The 22,159-nt window shown below is 43.2% G+C and overlaps 1 long non-coding RNA gene across 1 annotated transcript in view; it reads left to right on the plus strand.

Annotated features, from left to right (window-relative positions):
- Positions 1 to 18,065, plus strand: part of LOC119172159 (uncharacterized) — a 56,243-nt gene extending 38,178 nt beyond the window's left edge. The window contains exon 2 of the long non-coding RNA XR_005109924.2: positions 12,721 to 18,065. This is a non-coding gene — a long non-coding RNA (uncharacterized LOC119172159). The remainder of the gene's footprint in view (positions 1 to 12,720) is intronic.
- The last annotated feature ends 4,094 nt before the right edge of the window (positions 18,066 to 22,159 follow it).

The following is a 22,159-nucleotide window of genomic DNA, read 5'->3' on the forward strand; positions in this document are numbered from 1 at the left end:
AAAACAATCCTGATGCACCTCATGTGCACTCTCCAGCAGCATAACAGTTAAGATTTCGTGTTAACTAAGAACCTAACCTCGCTATCATGTAGGGCTATAGAAGGCATGCTAATGCATTGTTCGCCCCCTTTTCTTAATATTGTATGCTTCAATTATTTCTCGTGTGGTTTGATCCGCGTGTGTCAACAGCTGCATAAAAGATAAGTTCGCAATGGCACTGCGCAACATGTTGGGACACATGTGAGAATACATTTTCTTGCAAATAACGCCTGTGTACCAAAAACCTAATGTTAATGCATCTAATTACTTGGCCTATGCGTACACGACCACAGAAAAACGGCATATTATATTATAATAGAGTGCAGTACAGTTAATTACAGTGAAGTACAGTACAGTATGGCAAGGCGTGAAAAAGAGACAGGTGAGAGAGTCTACTTTGACCTAGTCTTGCGCGACTTAAGTGCAAGTTGCGTGCATTTTTTTACTTAAATTTTGTTTTTCGTTGGCAGGTCAGGACACGAGCAAGAAATTCGCTAAAGTTAATCATTGCGATACACGTTGTGATTGCCACGATGGCTAAATATCAAAATGAACGTTTTGCGTTTCAGAAGCTGGCCCGCAACGCAGATTGTGTGCGAGTACGCGGTTAAATTTTCCCCCAATAGGTGTAACGATTGCGCTGTGTGACTACAATATTTCTGACAAATCGTCACACACCCGTAACGCTATATCTTCCCGGAAATCGTTGATTCGACGCGTTTTTTCCCGTTTTGTCCTTGGAACGTAACAAGCGTGTACAAGTAAGTTAGGTCACGTATGGCTTGCGGCGCTTACAGCTGCGTTAGTTGAAGGCTAACGGGGTCGGCACAACGTATAGGTGAGGCGATCGAGAGATGCGTCCTCGTTTCGTGTATTGCGTATCGAAACGTTTTATCCTTCGTACGCGCGAACTTCCGTAGTGATCAAAACTGTTGACCTTCGGTCTCTCCGACACACCTTCTTGCCATAGATTGCCTTCACAGTCTGCAAAACACACGACATTTATATTGACACCACTGATAACCACCTCTAACAGTTTTGCTAGCGAAACACTCGGACGTGCACATTGGGTGAAAAAAAGTTAAATATGAATCAGTGGTGTGCTTCCCACAACGCCCCCCCCCCCCCCCTCTGTTTTTGCTCCCGGAGATACCGGGGGTACAAAAGGAAAGCAAACAGTTCTTATGCGATACACCTTCAGTGATCTTCGCCTGTCATTATCGACAAAAATTAGCAAGGCCATAACTTTTCACTAAATAACGGGATAGGTCCGAGTAAGAAAATGTATAGGTCAGACTTGAGCCCCGGCCAGATTATTCAGGGAAGGGGGGGGGGGGTGACATGTGTGATGAAACATGTAGGCCGTATGACGATATATTCCGTGAAGAAACAAAAAAGAAGGCAGATCCCACGTACAGTGGGAATCGATGATATGCGAAGCACGAATGAGGAAGGTTGATATGCCACTTTAAGATGAGCACAACGTTATGAGGTGGACGTAAACTATGCCGTACAAGACTTTTATGCCATGATTATCACGTTTGGATGTGTCATTTACTTTCGTCGTCTGTTCACGTCACGTAATACCGAATTTTGTATATGTGGAGCTAGCGAAACGGCCGCGGGCACGGCACGCTATGAGCGTAGCATGTAATGGCATGTTTCACATGACACGCATATTATGATTATCATGTTTAGACATGTCATTTACCTTCGTCGTCTATTGACGTCACGTGATACTCAACTTCGTCTCTCTGGAGCTATCGAAATCGCCGCGAGCACGCTATATGAGCGTAGCATGTAATGATGGTTTTTAGGATGTAATGATGGTGTCATTTACTTTCGTCGTCTATTCACGTCTCGTGATACCAAATTTCGTATATGTGGAGATAGCGAAACGGCCGTGAGCACGCTATTGATTGATATGATTGATTGATATGTGGGGTTTAACGTCCCCAAACCACCATATGATTATGAAAGACGCCGTAGTGGAGGGCTCCGGAAATTTTGACCACCTGGAGTTCTTTAACGTGCACCCAAATCTGAGCACACAGGCCTACGGCATTTTCGCCTCCATCGAACATGCAGGCGCCAAAGCCGTGATTCGATCCAGTGACCTGCGGCTCAGCAGTCAAGTACCTTAGCTACTAGACCACCGATGTGGGGTCGCGAGCACGCTATGAGTGTAGCATGTAGTCATGTTTTACATGAGACGCATACCATGATTATCATATTTGGACGTGTCATTTACCTTCGTCGTCTATTAACGCCACCTGATACCAAATTTGGTATATGTCGGGCTAGCGAAACGGCTGCGAGCGCGCTATGAGCGTAGCATGTAGCCATGGTTTACATGACACTCACGTCATTATTATGATGTTTGCACCAGTCATATACATTGACGTCACGTGACTACAAATTTGGTATATCTGAAGCTAGCGAAACGACCGAGAGCGTATCACGAGCGTGGCATGTAGTTATGTTCTTACATGGCATGCATGTCACGGTTATTACGTTTGCACCAGTCATGTGCCTTCGTCATCCATTCACGTCACGTAATACCAAATCTGGTATATGTGACGCTAGCGAAACGGCCGCGAGCGCAACATGAGCGTGGCGCGTAGTTATGACTAGTCGTAAGATGAAAATTATGACATGAATGTCATGATTTCCACGTTATGGTCTGTATCATTTCACTATTCAGTCATGTCATACCATACCATTTAGCAAAATGGCGTATGAACGAAACCACCGCAAGAACGGCAAGATTATGAAATGTAAATCATGACATACATGTCATGATTTTTGTTGTTGTTGTTTTAACTGTTTTGCTGTGGAGAGGTTGAGGAGCCTATGTCATGATTTTATGTTAGCAGTAATCAGTTTTGCTCGTCATAAAGTCATGTTATGTCAAACCAATTCTGGTATTGATACCCTTATCGAGACGGCCAGGAGAGCTAAACGTCGTAAGCAGATAGATAGATAGATAGATAGATAGATAGATAGATAGATAGATAGATAGATAGATAGATAGATAGATAAATAGATAGATAGATAGATAGATAGATAAATAGATAGATAGATAGATAGATAGATAGATAGATAGATAGATAGATAGATAGATAGATAGATAGATAGATAGATAGATAGATAGATAGATAGATAGATAGATAGATAGATAGATAGATAGATATATAGATAGATAGATAGATAGATAGATAGATAGATAGATAGATAGATAGATAGATAGATAGATAGATAGATAGATAGATAGATAGATAGATACGCTCAAAGTCACTGAAGTTTGCTAAGAAATGCTTCAAATATAAAACAAAAAACGACACGTGCAATGTGGGCGAACTTGATTCACAAATCTTTTTTTTTGTGATTAAGCTATTTATTTGTGACGTAGACACCTCTGCAAGTTTGTTTTCTCACGTCTTATGCACAGCAGGGTCGACGTTAATAATAATAATAATAATAATAATAATAATAATAATAATAATAATAATAATAATAATAATAATAATAATAATAATAATAATAATAATAATAATAATAATAATAATAATTTTTACGGTTTCACGTGCCAGAACCACGATATGGTTATAACGGACTCCGTAGTGCAGGGCCTGTTCGGGCCCAATGATGTTACGGGAGCTAGGCACCAAGTTTTGTTTATGCGTGTAACAACTGCTGAATGAGGGTGTATATCTGTATGAAAATTAGGCCTTGGATATACGTTGCAGATATACATCAGTTCTTCCCAATGCTATTTCTTTTACAGCGAAATGCTGCAGATCCGTGTACTGCATGTTGTCAATGCACGTTAATCACTGGTCGAAACTTTCAGAGCCTTTCACTGCGTAATGCCTCATAATGATATTATTAAAACACAAAGTTTTACCAATATTTCTTCAACATAGCTTCAGTAGACCGAACTGCGGCTGCATACAATACATCAAGTTTAGATATCGACTTGTCGCAAGTGGTGGTTATCGCACTTAAAAGGAGCAAAATATCGCAAAAAGAGACTGCAAAAAGCGAGCGCTAACCAACAAGTGAAATTTCTTTTTAATCTCACGAAGAAATAGACACATGGTAGTCAGCGCCAGCGCTCGTCTCACAAAGCTTTTCGTCAGCGCATCGTCTTCTGCGCTGTTTAACTGGCTGCAATATATTCTTGTGATGGTTGATACGAAAGTGACTGAACATGGGTTGAAAAAAAAAAAAGATGTTCACCTTTCAGTTTTAGGCTTATAGATTTACAGTACTGCTAATCTTTCATCCCACGTATATAATACATATTGAAATGGCTTCTTGGCTGCTACACTCAGTAACAAAAGTTTACGGAATACGTGATATCTGAAGAAAGCTGAATTTTCGTTTAGCTAGAGAACACGCAGGTACCTCGGGTAACTTGCGCCAAGTCGAAGACAAGCGGGTTGGGCTCGTTGGTGAGGCTCGATGGTAGTAATATAAAACAGCACTTCAACACAGGACAAGGGAAAGAAGGCACACGCACAGCGCAGAACCGTCGCAGCACTTGGTCCGAAAAATATCTTCGAACAGTCTCGTCTGTAGCCACCATTCGCTTTGAGGTGTCTTCCAGAGTCTCCTGGTGTGCGCCACGGTCGGGCGCAAATTGCACCGAGGGCTTGTATGTACATGCGGAAAGTCTCCTGTCGGCAGTGCCAAGTGGTGATCCGAGCTCGGCAGATGCTCAAAGAAATGAGCGAAGACAACGCCTCTGGGTTTGACAAGTCGAGGTTGACACACATAAAAGAAGCCTGAGTACTAGAAATGTGTCTGTTCTCTCCTGCATCATGTGTTGAAGCGCTGTTTTGTATTTTTATTGCGCCAAGTATACCTTGTAATTTCACGCACTCTAAAGAACAGTTAAAAAAAACTAACACGGCATCCCGATACTATTCCTGTCAGGTTGGAGGCAGCATCCACAGCTCCCACCTGTCCAAACCACTCTGCGCCGTCTGGCAGGCCCTCGGAGCGGCCGACAGGATTGACCTGACGGTCTCGACGTCGGAGTCACCCGCTGCGCGCTAATGTGCGTCTCGCCGGGCACCAATAGAGTTTAACGCCCACCCACCCACAGCAGTTATCGTGGTACAAGTGCAATAATCCAAAGTTGCTGCACAAATATCTCGACTTCTCTATTCAATATTTTTCGTTAAAATTATCATTTTAAAGACGAATTATTCAGCTCATCAAATTAGAGAAAATATCTCGACGTGATGCATCTGGCTTTAAACAATACTGGGCCGATCCGACGCGCGTAGCTCATATTTTTGTGTTTGTAGTAATAGGTGCAGGTTAGCGGGAAACGTCCTGTATATATTCTGAATTACAACGTTCCCCCGGTTGAATAACAACATATGGAGTTTTCCATCCCGAAACTACGACATGATTACGAGAGATGCCGGGGTGGAGGGGCTCCGGAAATTTCGACTGTCTGGTACGTGTTCCATAACGTGCATTGTCGTCGCACAGCACATGGGCGCCTCTACCGTTTCGCCTCCATCGAAATGTGACTGTCGCGGCCAGGGTCGAACCCGTGACCTTCAGATGAGCAGTCCAACACCATAACCACTGCCCCACCGCTGTGGCCTCCCGCGGTATAGAGTCGTCATAGAGACCTACGTGGTTGTCCATTAAGTTAGAAACGTCACGAATTGACGAAGCAGGAACTCGAATTTGAACTAATGCTTGTTCGCCGTGTAAACGAGTGTGGGCGGCACAATTCTATGCGCAAAATGAAGCACTCTATAGAGAGGCATAGTGATTGCGACTTGCGTGTATCTCGCACTGTGATGAATATGCTACGAAATTAATTTCCATTGTGAAACGTCTTGTGGTCATGGCAACAACCGCAAAGACACCCCGCCCCCCTCCCGTCCCTGTACATAAGCCCCGATCGATCTATACACCACGCCCCTCAGACTATCGCAAACGAGAAGTCAAGTGCATCGTCCTCTGCAGAGTCTCTACGCGTAGAACAAGCGTGCACGTGAGCGGAACGGTTCCTGTGCGCCAAGAGTGCGAGAACGTTGGTGCTGTTTGCACGTGCGGCGCGCGATAGCGAGCAATCGATTCTCGCACGTGTTGGAGGGACGGGCGGCACCGCCCGACGCGAGGCCTACGCACAACAGCGGCGTGATTCAACGCGCTAAATGAGACAAACAAAACTCCTCGCGCGGCCGTGTACGAAGAAGAAGCGAGAGGCTTGATGCACTGCATCTGAAACAGACGCGGCGGAGCGCACATGCGAGAAAGATGCGGCGGCGAATGGCGCTGCACGCGGCTACGGCGAGTTATGCAGAGTTGCGTGCTGCGTGCTCTCATGCACGAACGCCTGTATAAGCGCGCATGCCGGCTCGTTGGCGCATCTGTCTTGTCAGGCCGTGGCGCGCCTGCATCTACGACAGCGCGCGCCTGATGGTCAGGAAGTGCGCAGGTTCGTTCTCGCTCGGTAGCTCGCTCTAACGCTTTCCCTTCTTACGCTGATTCGTCAGGCCATAGCCTCCTATGTCAGGGCATGCGCAGACACGGCGATCGATCCCGCTGATTGTTCAGTGCCAACGAGAACATTTGATTTCGACGCTGAAAACAGTAGGAGTGAAAATATCCTAGTCGTACCCAAAACAGGACACGAATGCCGTCTTTACTTTTTAGGGGCGAAGCTCTTTATAGCGGCACCCGTTCGTTTTCCGTAGTATGTAACAAGTATAACATTTTGACCTCCAAGGTGATGCCGGTGAAAGACTTCTTCTGTGCGTTGTTGAACAATAAAAAATAGTGCTCAATGTACATGTCAATGGCTGCTAATGGGTAATGAGAGACAGGAGCATCCGGCTTTTAGTTAACGCGCAGGCTGCGATCAACATTAGCAGTCATTGGCATGTACATTGAGCACTATCTGACAAGAAAGGGTTGCTACGTTATACTCGCTGGGTGTAACCTCCTTAGCTTTAGAAAGGTTTAGCGAGCATTGAGCCGCAGTGCCATGAATACAATGAACTTGTATATACCATGAATGAACTCGAGGTGGTTAAAAATGGGAAGTAGATACGAAGCGCAAGCCGTAACAAAGTAAAAGCCGAATTCTCCGCCTCTCATTTCCCATTAGCAGCCATTGGCATGTACATTGAGCACTATCTGACTGAAAACGTTTGCTACGTTATACTCGCTGGGCGTAACGTCCTTGGTTTTCGAAGGGTTTAGCGAGCGTTCGGCCACAGTGCCATGAATACAGTGAATTAGTATATACCATGAACTCGAGGTGGTTAAAGGTGGGAAGTGAACCCGAAGCGCAAGCCGTAAGAAAGTGTGCATGTGCCACCTGTCGTTTAGTTCTTGGAATGTCCGCTGGATGGCGGTGCTTCTATATGGGGAATATATGATGAAAAGATGCGAGATGGTGGTACTTGGAGTGTTGAATAGATGGACGAACGGCCACATAGACAGATGCATGGATGGACGCATGAACGGACGCAGAGGCGGCTGCATGGACGAACGCAGAGACGGACGCACGAACAGACGCACGCATGGACGGACGAATTCTTCGCCCCCCTCTCCATCATTCACTCCGTGGATATGCTGCCATTTTTTTTTCTTAGCTTTTATTTCCTTGCCACTCGTGGTTCCCCATTGTCTTTCAACGCATGAACCCAGACACACCGGTGCGTTCGTTTGTATATGAATATTTTTTTCTTTTTTTTTCAACCAGAATCAGCGATTCTTTATAGCTCATTATGTCCTGAGAGACTATCAAGAAGATAGAAAAAAACCAGTATATCACCTGACGGGTTGTTTCAACGTTGGAAACAATTGATTGGTTGAAAGAGCAGTTGAGTTAAAAGCGTGAGCTTTCTTTCGAAGCAGTAGTCGTAGTCAATAAGAGACCGCCACCAGGTGTCGCCATAATGCCACTATTCAACTTTTTGTAATACCACAGCCTTTGTATTCATAGGCTGAAGGACAAAAAAAAAAGTGCATGTTCTTTAAGTGAGAAAGTCGTGAGCCTGCAGACGTTGAAAATAATATATAACTTGATCACAGGTCAGCCGTAATACACTGCTGGTCATCCAATGTTTTCCTATAGAACTACGACGTAAGAAACGCTGATGCTGAGATCGACTTGAATAACGAAGCAAAGATATAGATCTTCAAGCGCAGAAAGCAATAAGAGATTGTGCAGAGTCAGAATTATTGAATATCCTTGCAGTTGCGCATTGCTGAGCTCCGAACGAACGATTTTATTGCTCATAATATCGCGTGAAGAAAGAATAGCGGAGTTTTCAAAATTCTTGAAGTGATCATTCCCACCGATCACTCACATGCTTACCGCCACGCTCTGAGCTAGCGCTTCCATTAAGACGCTACAACGTCAGAGTTAACCTCCTCGTAAACTTTCCCTGAAACTTTTTGGTTCATCAATCTGGCTCTGTCTCTTCCGATGGAGGTACTTAGTCGAGCGCCCGGTGTCACGACTTCCTGCGGAGGCGTAAGGTGTACTGTACGCTAATAACAGGTGGCATGGCCCTTATTTTTAATTAACGAAAGAGGCACTCAGACGCTGTCATGCACTATCACCGCCGCTCTACCCGTTGTAAAGTATAATGACCGCTATACGCCTTAACTCAGCACTCCTTAGATCGAGATGCTTGATATATCGTGCTGGACCACTTTTTTTTTCCTTGCGTGACAGGAAATTATTCGTAGCGCTTTGAAAGTATATAGCGTGAAGTCCACTTTATAGGAAGCTCAACGCATCATAAATCATTAGGAGACCGGAATGGCTGCCATAATGATCGAGCCATTGTATTTGTACGCCTCAACTATACCACCACTGTCTGCTGATTTATCGCACTGCTTGTCGAGATTCTATTCGTGGTATTAATACTCAATTATAGCCAGGTCGATTATGTCAATCATTTTAACGATGCTATAGAACAGTTCCTCAAATGTTGTTCTGGGTGGTGATTTTATCTAGCGAGCAAATAGAATGGTTGTCACTTCCGTTCCTGTTTGACAATAATTGTCAAGAGTGCGTTCACTGTATGCAAACTGTACGTAGCCATAAAATTTAACAGTTTTTGTTATAAAAATAATTTAATTTTACATTTATATTTATTGGCAATTCTTCACGGAAACACTCTTCATCTTGAAAATATAAGTGGCGTTTAGTGCACCGTGAAGCTGCCACACCCAAAGTAAACTGAAAAAATAAATAATAAAAATAATTATTGACTGTGCTTGAACAGATATTACCAAAACGTGTGCAATACGGCTATTGTAGCCGCATTCCAGCACTACTTCGCTTTCGCTAACTTATCAGTTAACTACAACTGTTTTCGTTGAGGGACTACGATTAAGAAGGATAAAACTGCTGCATACCAAAATTGACTCTGTCGTCGAGAGCATATGATCTCTCATTACGTCAACTTTTAAGTCATAAAAAATGGGCATTTAAAAGTCTTTAGATTATATACTGATTTATACTGGAAAAAACACGAGAAATCTGCTCAATATTACAGTAGATATAGTCAATGAGGGACGGTATTATATTCTCTATTCTCGGACGAGTTGACGAAAGAAACGACGATGCTTCAAGAGACCATTTCTATTATCTGTAACTGCACTTCCATGCGCTGCACATTCGCGCAACTAATGGCGCCTCCCGTCGTGTTTCGAGTGGAGACAAGGTGTTGCATTTGCTGCAGTTTGTCTATTATGTGTGTTCATGCCGAGAGAGCTTAGTCTGCATTTGCCGCACTATAGCGCCAGCTAATCTGCGCTTAACGCGCCCTTTGCAACGACTAGCCGCCATTAGCTGGAGAAACTGCATATCAGAAAAGGAAGTTTTTTTTTTTTTACTGTTGTGAAAACGCTGTAGTACAAGCAATTTCGAACGAGCTTTCAGTTACCTCCATAACAGAAACGGTAGTCACAAAACAGCAGCAAGGAGTTGCATAGACGTTGCTAGTATTTTAGCCGTTACATCAGGAGCAGTACATCACTTTTTGATCTCGGAAATCAAGGCATGAAAGTAAATACTCTGCTAGCTCTGCTGTACGACGAGACTCGTAGATATGCAAAAAAATTATAAGCGACTAAGCGAATCGCTATGGAGTCTCAGTACATCAACACAACCAGAAGTCTGGGCAGCAGGTATATTTTAAAGAAACGATGGAGCTGATTTATAGGGAGATCAGAAATCACAGTAAAGGCGCAGTTAGAGTAGTTTTTAACATTGATAACTGCAGGTAGAACATAATTACCAAATGCAATTTCGAATTGGATATTTGTCACTGCTGTGCTTTAGAGGCATATGCTATTTAGTGGAAATGTGAGGTGCCCGTGCTAGAAAAAGAGAAGTAAGCCTACACATAGATTTTCACACTTCATATAAAAAGTTGTGAGACTTTGTAGACATGGGTATACAGCATGGCTAGGATCTCAGTGCATTCCTAATTAAGCTTTAAACGGCAGAAAGCTCAGCTATTTTATAGGAATTCATTGTGTCGAAGTACACGGGAGTAAGCCATGATGCGCTTGTGTGGTTTCATTTCTCGTGTGTGCAACCACGCATGTGTTAACCCTCCCCCCCTTTTTTTTCTTTAGCGATCAATTTCTGCCATCACGCATCTCAACCTCTTATTCGTGCAAGCATGCTACTTGAAGTTACCGCCATCTTGGCGCTATTCTTCTGGGCTATATGAAATTGCTGGCGAATAATGGCTACTGTTTGACTCTCTAGTGCTCCCACAAAAAGGTTCTGCAAAGTAATGAAGGCGGGTAGGTGCTGCTTGTTCGTTTGATGGAAGTGGTGCGTCTTCTGGCATTCATAATGGCGTCTATTCTGTTCAGTAGCTGCTTAAGCTGCAATATTTTGTCGCAATATTACGTGGGCCGTCTAAAGCACAGGTTTTTTCATTACCAGTTATACAAGCGGAAAGTCAAGTCCGAGCTCGTGTAACTCGTGCAGATACGTTATATAAACATTCGGTAACACGCCCTGTTTATTGTATTCGCTCGGTTTGACGGGCTGCATCAACAAATTACATCAGGGGGCATGCAATTATGAGAAAAGCGACAATCGCCGCTGAACAAATTCAGTGTTGCCGGTTACCTCATTTGTTGGCACATCGCCGCCGCGTCCACGTAACTCAACAGCCGTTTTCTTTGTCGTGGGCGTGGCACGTGTGAGCCTTTGGCGGCGGGTTATAACCACGGGCGAGCCATGGGGAGGTGTAGAACGCAGATTGCCACGCAATAGAGCAACCCTTGAAAAAGCTTCTTCTTTCTTACGCGCTACATCACACGGAAAACGAGCCCCTTCCCCAACGTACACACACGAAACGAGCGAACAAAGAGTTGAGCGCTTTTATGGAAGCCCCCTTTTCAGGTCCGCTCGCCGATTCCCCCTGCAATTTGGAGACTTGAGCGTGCTGCAGGAGCTAACGGGCCGTGCATGAGGGGAACCACATTGAAGAGAAAGAAAGGCAAGAAAAGACTAGAAAAGGGCGAAAAAACTGGCAATGGCGTTGTTGAAGCGGGGAGCGGGTGACCACTATTGTTTCCACGGCCTCGCGTTATGCAAAACAGATGCGAAACGAGCCGTACCAAGAGAAATAAAGAGAAGGCAGGTCTCCGCTGAACAGGCCTGCCGCGTACGGTCCATGGTGATGCGGTCTCCCTCGCAGAGCAGCCGCGCTGGATCCCCCGAACTTTCGTAACACGCCATGCCTCCGTTCCCTTATTTGAACCTCCGATTTCGTGTTAGTCGTCGTTCGTTTAGAACTTACAGATATTGGTATGTTATAGCTAGCTTTTCGCGTATGTACGCTGCTTCCATTCGCCCTGCCCTAGAGTCGTAGACTTAGCAAGAGTGCTCACTGCAGTGCCGCCTCTACCTTCAGGAATCGGATATATTTGCAACCAAGTAATATGGGGAACCGGCTCACATGTTTGGCAGTCTTGAGAAAGAAACCCACTTGGCGACATTTTTCAATATTACACTTATTAGTGTGGAACGCACGCTGTAAAACAGTGTGCAAAGGGGGTCTGTGCTTAGTGGTGCTTCAAGTGAAATATTACACGGGAGCTGAACAGTTAAGTTATGACCACAAAATTATTTAATACAAGCTTGCCACTATCACATTCTTTGCACTGACTGTATGCTTCAGTGACCTTTATAGGCATTCAGCTCAGGAGGTGAAATCCTGCACATGTTCAGTATTCGTTCAATCTACGAACGTTTGGTCTCTGCTCAAGCGCTTTGACAGTGGCTCCAGTTGTCAGTGTTAAAGAGGGGGATTCTCGGCGATCACGTGAGCTCCAACCAAACGTTCTGCAACCGAATAAAGCCCATATGCGTACAAGTTGCCACAATTGGTCTTTACTTTTCTTAGTTGCTATGCAGACGTGTCCTTAAAGCATAATACCTTACGTGTATATCTGCACCATATATGTTTTAAGGCCTTTGTTGTGTGCAAATTTAAGAAGTATCTCGTGCAATCAGTTGATGTGTATGCATGTAGCAGTCATAGTTGTTTCTGACAATGTAGCGAATGCTGACTTTCGGTGCAGGAGGCACGGTCTGCTGTGCATGTTCGCAACAATTTTGTAAAACTCTAATTTCTTTCCTCTTTATCTGCTCAGGATGTCGAGGCTGAAGTCCGTGTACCAGGAGGGAAATATACGACTCCAAGGGCGTAGCACAAGGCGGAAACGTGGATCAGGATAAAACGACGACGATGATTCGACTCCGAGCTCCGAACGAATGCTGAAGCGAACTTCGACTTCACCGACGTCACCTCCTAAGCAAGCATTGCCTCGAAACGAAAGCCACCCGCGCCGTCGGACAAACCAAATGCAGGTCTTCAGAATGCCAATTATCTGTGGAGGATGCCGTAGGTCTCAGTATTGACGTATCAACAGATAACAAAACAAATAGATCGCTGTTTAGGCAAGTATTAATCTAGTCGTAGACAAGAGGAAAGCTCAAACGAATCCAAGGACTCGACGAGATGTTCAGAAATGTCCAATTCTCGTCTGACCTGATCATTATTTTTGGCAAGCTCTTCAGTAGAGTTTCTTTTACGCCAGTGGTTCAAGATATTGTCGATTCAATTAAGTTTACTATCATTAACACTGCTTGGAATATTCAACTTCCACGGCCAAATAAGGGATCTTTGTGCATGGCTGTACCTTTGTGTACACGTTGAAATGACCTATCATGTGGACCTCATGCCGTACTAACGTGAATAGGGTACTGCTTTCAGTCAATGGAGCACTAAATCTCACGAAACACCCTTAGTACCTATCCCTAAGTTCATCTGATGAGTTGTTGTGGCCCTAAAATTTATAAGAGTTGCGTAGGTGGTCGAGCAATGTAGGTAGTAGTGACGATTTGATACTCGATTGAAACAATCGCAACTATGAACTGTTATCATACTATATATAGGATACGGCTGTTTCAGGTAACAGTAAAAATAATGTTCAGAAACTAGTGGGAAGACGAACCTCTTCGGGAAGCAATTTTACACATTCACCGGTGATAAAGCGTAAGGTCTGAGCTCATAAAACAATTTGCTAAATTATCAATAAATCTAAAAAAACTGCTAAACGTTCGGCACACTTACAATAAAAGTTTCACAGCTCGCCAGAACATTGACAATTCGTGCTTCATTGAAGTACTAATGCCACATATTTTATCCCAATAACTACAAGGCGTCATAGTTAAAGGAGCATATTGATATATTTTATATGCAAAGCATTCTTTATATTTATAGCTGTGGCAGAATACATTTTATTCTAAATCAGAGGTGCCCGAAGGTAAACTGATTGCATTTGTGTGCACATGTACTGATTGGATAGACTAATGTAGTGGCGAATACTGCTTAGACAAAGCTTATTTTCGCTATGTACAAAAAGAAATACATGATAAACATTTCATTTATTGATGGGTACATAAAATTCTGTGTATTACCATGTTCATTTTTTAAGCGGTAGTAAATTTTATTGCATTCGTCGTAGCTAAGAAACTGGCCACCACTTTTTGTGCCGAAGTATATTTCGTATTTCTACGTATATTTTTACATGCCTGTCAACCATACAAATTAGCATCTTCCATATGAGTTATTTTCAATGTCAGTGTGACAATTCTCGATAAGTTCTTTCTTTTTTATGTACATAGCCTGCAACGCAAATGCAACATAATTTTAATTGCGTATGAGTAAGCCAAAGTTGCTGTGAGAAGGGTCGGAGTTGAATACGAGTGGTTTTTTGTACATTTTCTCAGGAATAATTTGACCATTGGAATGCTACTGACACATCTACGGAAACATTGGGCTCGTGCTTAAAGGTGCATTAAAGAGAAACAATGACTTCGTTTAGATAGAAAAACTGCACTCTGAGAAGTCTAACGACATATGTTTCCCTATTATAAGCTTATCATTATGACAGAAAATCAAGGTTGAAGTTTCATTTCTGAATATCACTCTGAAATATCCATGAGTGATGTATAAAATTGCAAAACGTTTTTTTTCCTATTTTTCTGATATTGACAGTATGAGATTTTATGAAACTTCGTATGATAGGTCTCTGGCACCTACAGATGGCAATTTACTTCATTTTTATTCATTAGAAGATACATAGAACGCAGTAGGCACCTTCAAAATTTGTGACGTCATGGTGTTTGGCGCGGGAACATCAAGGTGCCGTTTCCACACACATTTTCTTTCCGCGCGTTTTTGCGCTTACCAAGCGTCGTGTCGTGGCAAGAATGGGGTCACAGGATTGTGAAATTGTACCTTACTAATACGCGAAAAAATTGTTTTGCCCTTTAGTGTACCTTTAAATGCATACGGGGAGAAATGTTGTCTTCCTTTTTTGCATAGAGAGGGCTTATCGCCATGTTCATAAACAAAGCGATTACGTAGTGCTGATGTTGAATTTTCTGAAAGCAGTGGTGCTTGATTGATTGATTTGTGGGGTTTAACGTCCCAAAACCACCATTTGATTATGAGAGACGCCGTAGTGGAGGGCTCCGGAAATTTTGACCACTTGGGGTTCTTTAACGTGCACCCAAATCTGAGTACACGGGCCTACATAAAAGCCATGGTGCGACGTTGCGTTTGTTACATGTCTTAGAAAGGTTTCTCGAATCCCTCCTTTGTTAACCTCTTGCAATGTCATCCTACAGGCCGTGTCAAGTAATACCTTGATATATCTGTCCTGTACATCGACGCATTGCGCGGAAGTATTGCTGCTTAGATAAGATACGGTTGACTACTACGTCTTACCGTCTCCCATTAATGTTGTCATCTTTCAACTACTTTTACAATTACCGTAACCTTTTTCGGTGCTTGAGTGGCTGTATGCTTCTTCTGCGAACTAACATTCAGCAGCGCAAGCTCTTAAAGGTCTCATGCTGCACAAATGATGTACAGGGTGTCTCTTTTCAATTGCAACTGTTTTTTTTCGTATATTGCATGCTACAGTGAATGTGGAATCCTGTCGTATGTTTCCTTTGTGAAAAGTGGACTGTTTGGTTTGTCAGGTGTATATGTGCAGTAGAGTGACATGAATGCATTAATGTGTGCTAATTACTGTCATGTTTGAGGATAAGTCAGAGAAATAGAACCCTTAGGCTTGCAATTCGGTATCTGAAGTGATTTCAGAACACTATTCGCAGCGTTTATGTTCCTTCTTTAGAAAACCTTGACGACGCGAGATTGCGATTTACGGCTATATATATTTTTAAGCACAAACATATATTGCTCTATTCTATGAGAAAAAAAATGTTTCGAAATAGCTTAGCAGATAAAATCACTATAAAATATTCAACTCTGTTATTATGATGACCATAAATCTAGCCTCTTAGCATTATAAGTCTGCATTTGTAGTGAAAAATGCCAGCCTACGTTTATGAAACCTTCTGATGACATGTGACAAAGCTTGCCCATTGTGAAAATACTTGTGCCAATGGGATGTGCCGTAACCACTGTTGTCAACTGCATGTAGTGTCGTCCATTGTTTGTATGCTAAGCCCATGCGGCTTCGCCGTGTCTTCTCTGTCTGTTCTGCTACTCTCAACCGAACACAAGTTAAGCGCATCTCAGGAAACTGTATACCCTAGGCGCACGGCGCATTCTGGGTTGTGCATGGTACACCCTGTTGCGCCTGCACTCGGCCTCTCTGTCTCTCCCTTGCCCTCCTTCGACGCGTTTACACCTTCAGTATCGGTGCTTACAGGTGCATAGCTGTAGACTTGCAAGGTTGCCGCAGAGGATCGTTGATTCAAGGCTGATTACATAAGAACGGCCATGAATACTGTAGTGTACCGTGATGCGGATGAATGAAGTTATGCGTTGTTATCGAATATTTAAAATGAAAAAAAAGTGAGGTCAAGAGAATGCAGCAAAGGCAAGAAGGTTAACTAGACTTTGTCCAGCATGCTACCCTGCACGTGGGGTAGGGGAATGGCGGTAGAAGAAAAAGAGAGGGAAAGCATGAAAGTAGACTGCAGTAGACAAGCACAGTGCAGCAACTGTGACACTGTGGTCTCTTCAGTTCAATTTGTCAGCACACATGAGTCAAACCGTCTTTCCATCGCGATAGCTCTATTGAGTATCTATCCTTACATACCATTTTTGTTTCGCAAGTGACACTGTAGCAATATGCGCACATTACCAAGCTCGAACAACGGAGCCGTTGCTAGTTACAAAGCATTCTATCTAGACTGGTTCAGTTTGCACAGTGTCCGGTAACGGCTAAGCAAACATTGACGAACTGGTACACGCGCATGCTGCAAGTCATCTTTGAGAATGGATCTATCAAGTTTACAGCGTGCCAACGCTCAAAGTCAATTAGTCTAAAAAAAGGGAACCATGCGCGCCTATTTTGGCACGTATAGTCGTTTTGGTAAGTATTGAGGAACCACGTCGAAGCGAAATGATTGGACAATTAATGGAAGCCCACGGCTATAAAATTACCATAGCGTGCTCATTCACTAGCTCTCCCGCTTATTTACCTTTGGGTATAAGTGATATATATTGCTGAAGTTGATGTATCCGTAAGAGGGACTTCATATTCAGCAATGCTTCAGAACGCAGGGCGTATACTGATCTCCTGTACAGGACTGCATGACATGACCGTCTGTGTGTAAACGCGAAAGTGCTCAGTGTACAGAACCACTTCGTTGCCGTGAGAACGCGAAAACTTTTCGAAACTGTTACTCAACATCAATTGTTGCTTCATTTGCCCTCTGCTGGTCCCTGCAAGTCTTCGTCGTGCCAAGATCCCGTTGTTCTGTGTTAAACTTATGTTGTGTTCCAGCAGCTAATACTAGCCCCGCTTGGCCAGCGAAAGAGATCGCCTGTCTATATTTATGTCAATATATACGCATATGAACGTCATTTATCCCTCATATGTTTAACCTTTTCTGACAAAGTTTGTCAATGGGACAATGCGTGTGGAATAGAAACATTATTAACACTCAAAGTTGCAACCAGAGAAAGTTCGTCCTTTAGATGTTAACTGTCTGTCTCGGACGTTAAAACAAGTGTATGTTTCGCATATTATGTATCTTCTAAAGATTAGATATGTATAAAGACTTGGATGTACATGTGCTGTAAATATAGTACCCCATTTCGTAAAAACGTCTCTTCGGGCTGAAACTTACAGTACATATGCTGTTCTAACAACTCCTTCCTCACACTCACTATACCAGTGAGTAAATCGTGGTGCGTATTTCTGTCGCTTCCTCTTTATTAGAATAAAACCGGTAGTGCATGAAGATTGGTTCATAACTGCGATAACTCAAAGTTTGGCTTATTGCTCCTTGCATTACGAGCCGGTTCGTGGTTCTTCCTTTCGAGGTGCTTGACATTGTGCTAATTCGTACCATGCTAATGCGTACCATGCTAACAATTGCCACCCTGTTCCCTTGAAATGTCTAATGTGTTAATGAAACATTAAAAATTGATTTATTTACTCGGAAATTCTCACTGCCTGAAAAAGGTGTGCTTTTTTGAAACGGGAGATAAAGTTGCATAAATCTTGCTTGCATACCACGCTGCACCTCAAGATTGGAGAGCTATACTGGGCAACAACACTGAGGTAAAAGATTTCTATGAGACAAATTACATACAATATTTTACTTGATAGTGCTGTATTATGTACTGCGTTCGTTTACTGCGTTCGTGACTGCGTACTGCGTTCGTGACTGTTCACTGGCTTTTCACTGCACCCCCACAAGGTGTGAACGAGATCAAGGGTCCTGCTAGGGCATAAGATAAAGTTTGGATAATTTTGAAAGGTTTGCTAAAATGTTCATTTGCGTAGATTTAATCTATTGCTTCGTCTTTTTACAAGAATGTCAAGGAGCTCCGTATTTAAGGCATGTGAGCGGGAACCTTTCTGGGAGTCATTATGTGCGATCAGTCTGAGGGTTTATGTGAGACACAACTGACCCACTCGGGTCTAAAAGAATGCATCTTGCGCTCGACTGCGTCTAAAAGGTGAATGCATACGGCCAGTGTATAGTGTCATCCTTCAAGCTTCTGATTACTTTCTTTTAAATTCTTCCACAAAATGGCATTGACGTTTCGGCTGTGATCGATGGCCAGGACTGGTTCCAATAACTCTAGGCAGTCCAGAAGACCCACGACACGGCAGTGGGGTTTGCCTAGTCCATCCTTACTTTAGAGCGGCCCGTGGTCCTCCCTCAATGAAAGTGGGGGGAGGACTTCTTCAGGACATCAATAAAACTCACTACATATCTGACTTACTCTCCTAGTTTGCAATGTGATGCGCGCACCACATTGTACGTACGCAACATCAGGCTGTGGAAAGTCTACAGTCCACCTATACACATACTAATAACTTTATATCTTGCACGAAATGGCTGTCTTGTCTCACTGCGGGAAGCAAAATTTTTGGAAGAAATTTTAAGCGAGAACGGTTTCCTAGCAACAATGATTTTTTTTTCGAATATCTGTCTAATACTGTGTTTTCCTCGATGAAATAAGCATAAATATTTACGGCTTGTATACAACACATGCATGATTCAAGGCCCGCGTCACGTTTCTCAGAACCAAATAAGTTGCATTCGATTGAATTCGATTCATCCGTAGTTTCATGTATGAAGTCTTCATTGGGTAGAAGATGATGATTGGTGGATTAATGGTTATTGCAGTGAGTGGAGGAGGGGGCATTTTTGTGCCAGTTGCATCTCGAGGATCTCTGTTAAATCGCCATTATATGACACTGTCCATCACACCGAACTCAAAGACGTGAAATGGAAGCCAAACTCCGTCACTTGGATTCACGACCACTTACAGAAAATAATATTCTGGGACCTTGGCCGATGGTCTCGCATACGCTCAAAGCTACGAAAGCTCTTTTGTGCCTCTTGAGGACCACCGGACTTCACGAGCGCTTGTGAACGAACAGCGCGAGACGGTGCTGTGTATTCTCGAAGTGACTATTTATCTGTCTCTTTCTTACTCTTCTTCTTTTCTCTCTATCTATGTCCTTTCTGTTATTCCCCTTTCCCCCACCCCAAGTATAGGGTAGCCAATCAAGCCAAGCTTGGTTAACCTCCCTGCATTTCCTCTTTGTGCTTCGTTTCTCTCTCACTCTCACTCTCTCTGTTCAATCACTATAAGCCAGAACTCGCAGGGACGTCCTGCACGAGTTCTCAATCTATATGCAATGAAGACGGACAACACTGGGCACCCAGTTCACAAGCTGTCGCTTCGAGTAGTCGACTTGGCTATATGGAAGCGAGTGCAGCCATACAGGTGAGTATATGTTGTCACGTGATCGTGAAGCTCACGAAGGCAGCAGACTGTATGTCGAAGATGACAGGTATGGTGGGTAAACGGTAAGTCCGATTACAGCAACACGCTAGCTCTGATATCGGCAAGCAGAGCGTCGGCCGTCCAGCAACTGGCGAGCGGTGAAGCGCGTCCGCATTTATACACGTATACCGTCGAATATTCAAGCGCTATCACTAGCGACTACGTATAGTTCCAGAATGATCTGTAATGTTTACGTCATGCGCACAATCTGAACGGAATGATCAACTACGTTCTTGAAGCTTCTCGAACACTGCAGGCGAGGTTTGCGCTGAGAATTATTGACAGCGTGACGGGCAATAACAAAACTCGAGGAAGGAAAGTGGCAATATGGTTATGAGTAGACTGCACATTAATTGGGTGGTTCCAGAACTTCGATTCCGGACCTTCATTTCCTACACTTCGCCTTGTTTCCTGCTTTGCCGGGTAAAGCAAGTGATGACGATTGCTTCAAGTCAGGAGGATGCCCGGGATATCAGACCCCCTTATATGTTGTGACAAAAGACCCAAAACTTTCCCCACTAGAATGCAAGGACTGCTTATTGAAGCTATGTGGTCTGCCATATTTTGGGTCTTTCTTACCAATGGTTGTCGTAACATTTTTTTTTTCGATTAGAGGTCTCCTTCTGTGTATGTTTACTGTCGCATAGCACATTGACAAAGCGTGGAGGTAACTTTGTTTCATGTCTACGTTGCCAATCAAGCAAAAAAGTTAGCATAGCATTCAGTGGGGGCGCAATGCTGAAGAGACAGCGCAGCTGCTGCATAACTACGAATTCCTGGCCGTTGTTGTCTCGCGAAGTTTACTATCATTGTAGAGTACTCGGGACTCTAAATCGTTACTTACTATGTTTAAACACACAGTGCAGCCAACTCTTGGGAAATTTCCCTATAGCCACGGGACGGCTTTAAGCTCAACCATAGTAGAGTAACTAGTACTCTAAATCGTTACCCACTTTTTCTAAACACAGAAATGTTCTTTTGCTTTCCTCCTCTACATTTGTCTTCCTTTATTTTTTTTATCATATTTTTATATCTTTTTTTATTTGTTTTATTATTTCTATTTCTTTCTTCTGCTTGCTCTTTCTTTCTTCTTTACTCATTCCTTTCATTTTCTTTCCCTTTCCATTAATGACTTGTTTCCTCCTACTTTCTATCCTTTTCTATCTCTATCTCTCACTTCATTTCACTCCCTCTATTTCCTGTGACTTTCTATCTTTCATTTTTCTGCGTTTCTTTCTCTCCCTTTCTCTTTTTTCCTGTGCTTTGCTTTTCTATACTCGTCCTCACTCTGACATCTCTCCTTCTCATGCTCACTTTCCTCTTTCGCCCCTTGAAACGCTGTGCTATACAAGGCTGTGCTATACTACGATAGTATAGCACAGCCTTGTGCTATACTAGCCTTGTGATAGCGGGCCTTGATAGCCGAATGATCGGGACCCCCGCTGCTGAATGACGGGCTCAAATCGTGCTTCGTAAATTTTTTTTTTTCGGCAAGGATGTTTCTGTTTCATCATATATATTGACGCGGACAATATTCAGAGCCACTGACGCGGACAATATTCAGATGAAACCTGTTAAGTATGTTATTGACATACTAGCACCCTGTCTTGCCTACATTTTTAACATATGTTTGTCCACAGGACATTTCCCGCGAAACATGCAGATAGCAAAAGTGACAGTTATCTATAAAAAGGGTCCCAGAAATGACATGTCCAACTACCGCCCTATATCGATTCTACCTGTATTCTCTAAGGGTCTGGAAAAAATAATTTTGAAACGTTTGAACTCTTTTACTGACAAGTTCAACTTGATTACTTCAGCGCAGTATGGCTTCCGGAAAAATAAATCTACTGAGCTCGCGCTACTGGCACAAAAAGAATACATTCTAGAGAATTTTGAATCCCGAAATATGGTACTCGGTCTTTTTCTTGATTTCTCAAAAGCCTTTGACCTCATTAATCATAAAATTCTCCTACAAAAGTTGGACCATTACGGTATAAGAGGCGTTGCACACAAATTAATCACTTCATACTTGCAACACCGAACTCAATTCGTCGTAATTCAAGGCAAACATTCCGCAACAAAATCCATTAAAACAGGCGTCCCGCAGGGAAGCATTTTGGGACCGTTTCTCTTTATACTTTACGTTAATGAGATAGTTCGTATTGATGAATCTGCCCATTACATTATATATGCTGACGACACAAGTTTGTTTTTTTCAAGCAGATGTA

Source organism: Rhipicephalus microplus, chromosome 4 (genome assembly GCF_043290135.1).
Source record: "Rhipicephalus microplus isolate Deutch F79 chromosome 4, USDA_Rmic, whole genome shotgun sequence".
NCBI classification, from domain to species: domain Eukaryota; kingdom Metazoa; phylum Arthropoda; class Arachnida; order Ixodida; family Ixodidae; genus Rhipicephalus; species Rhipicephalus microplus.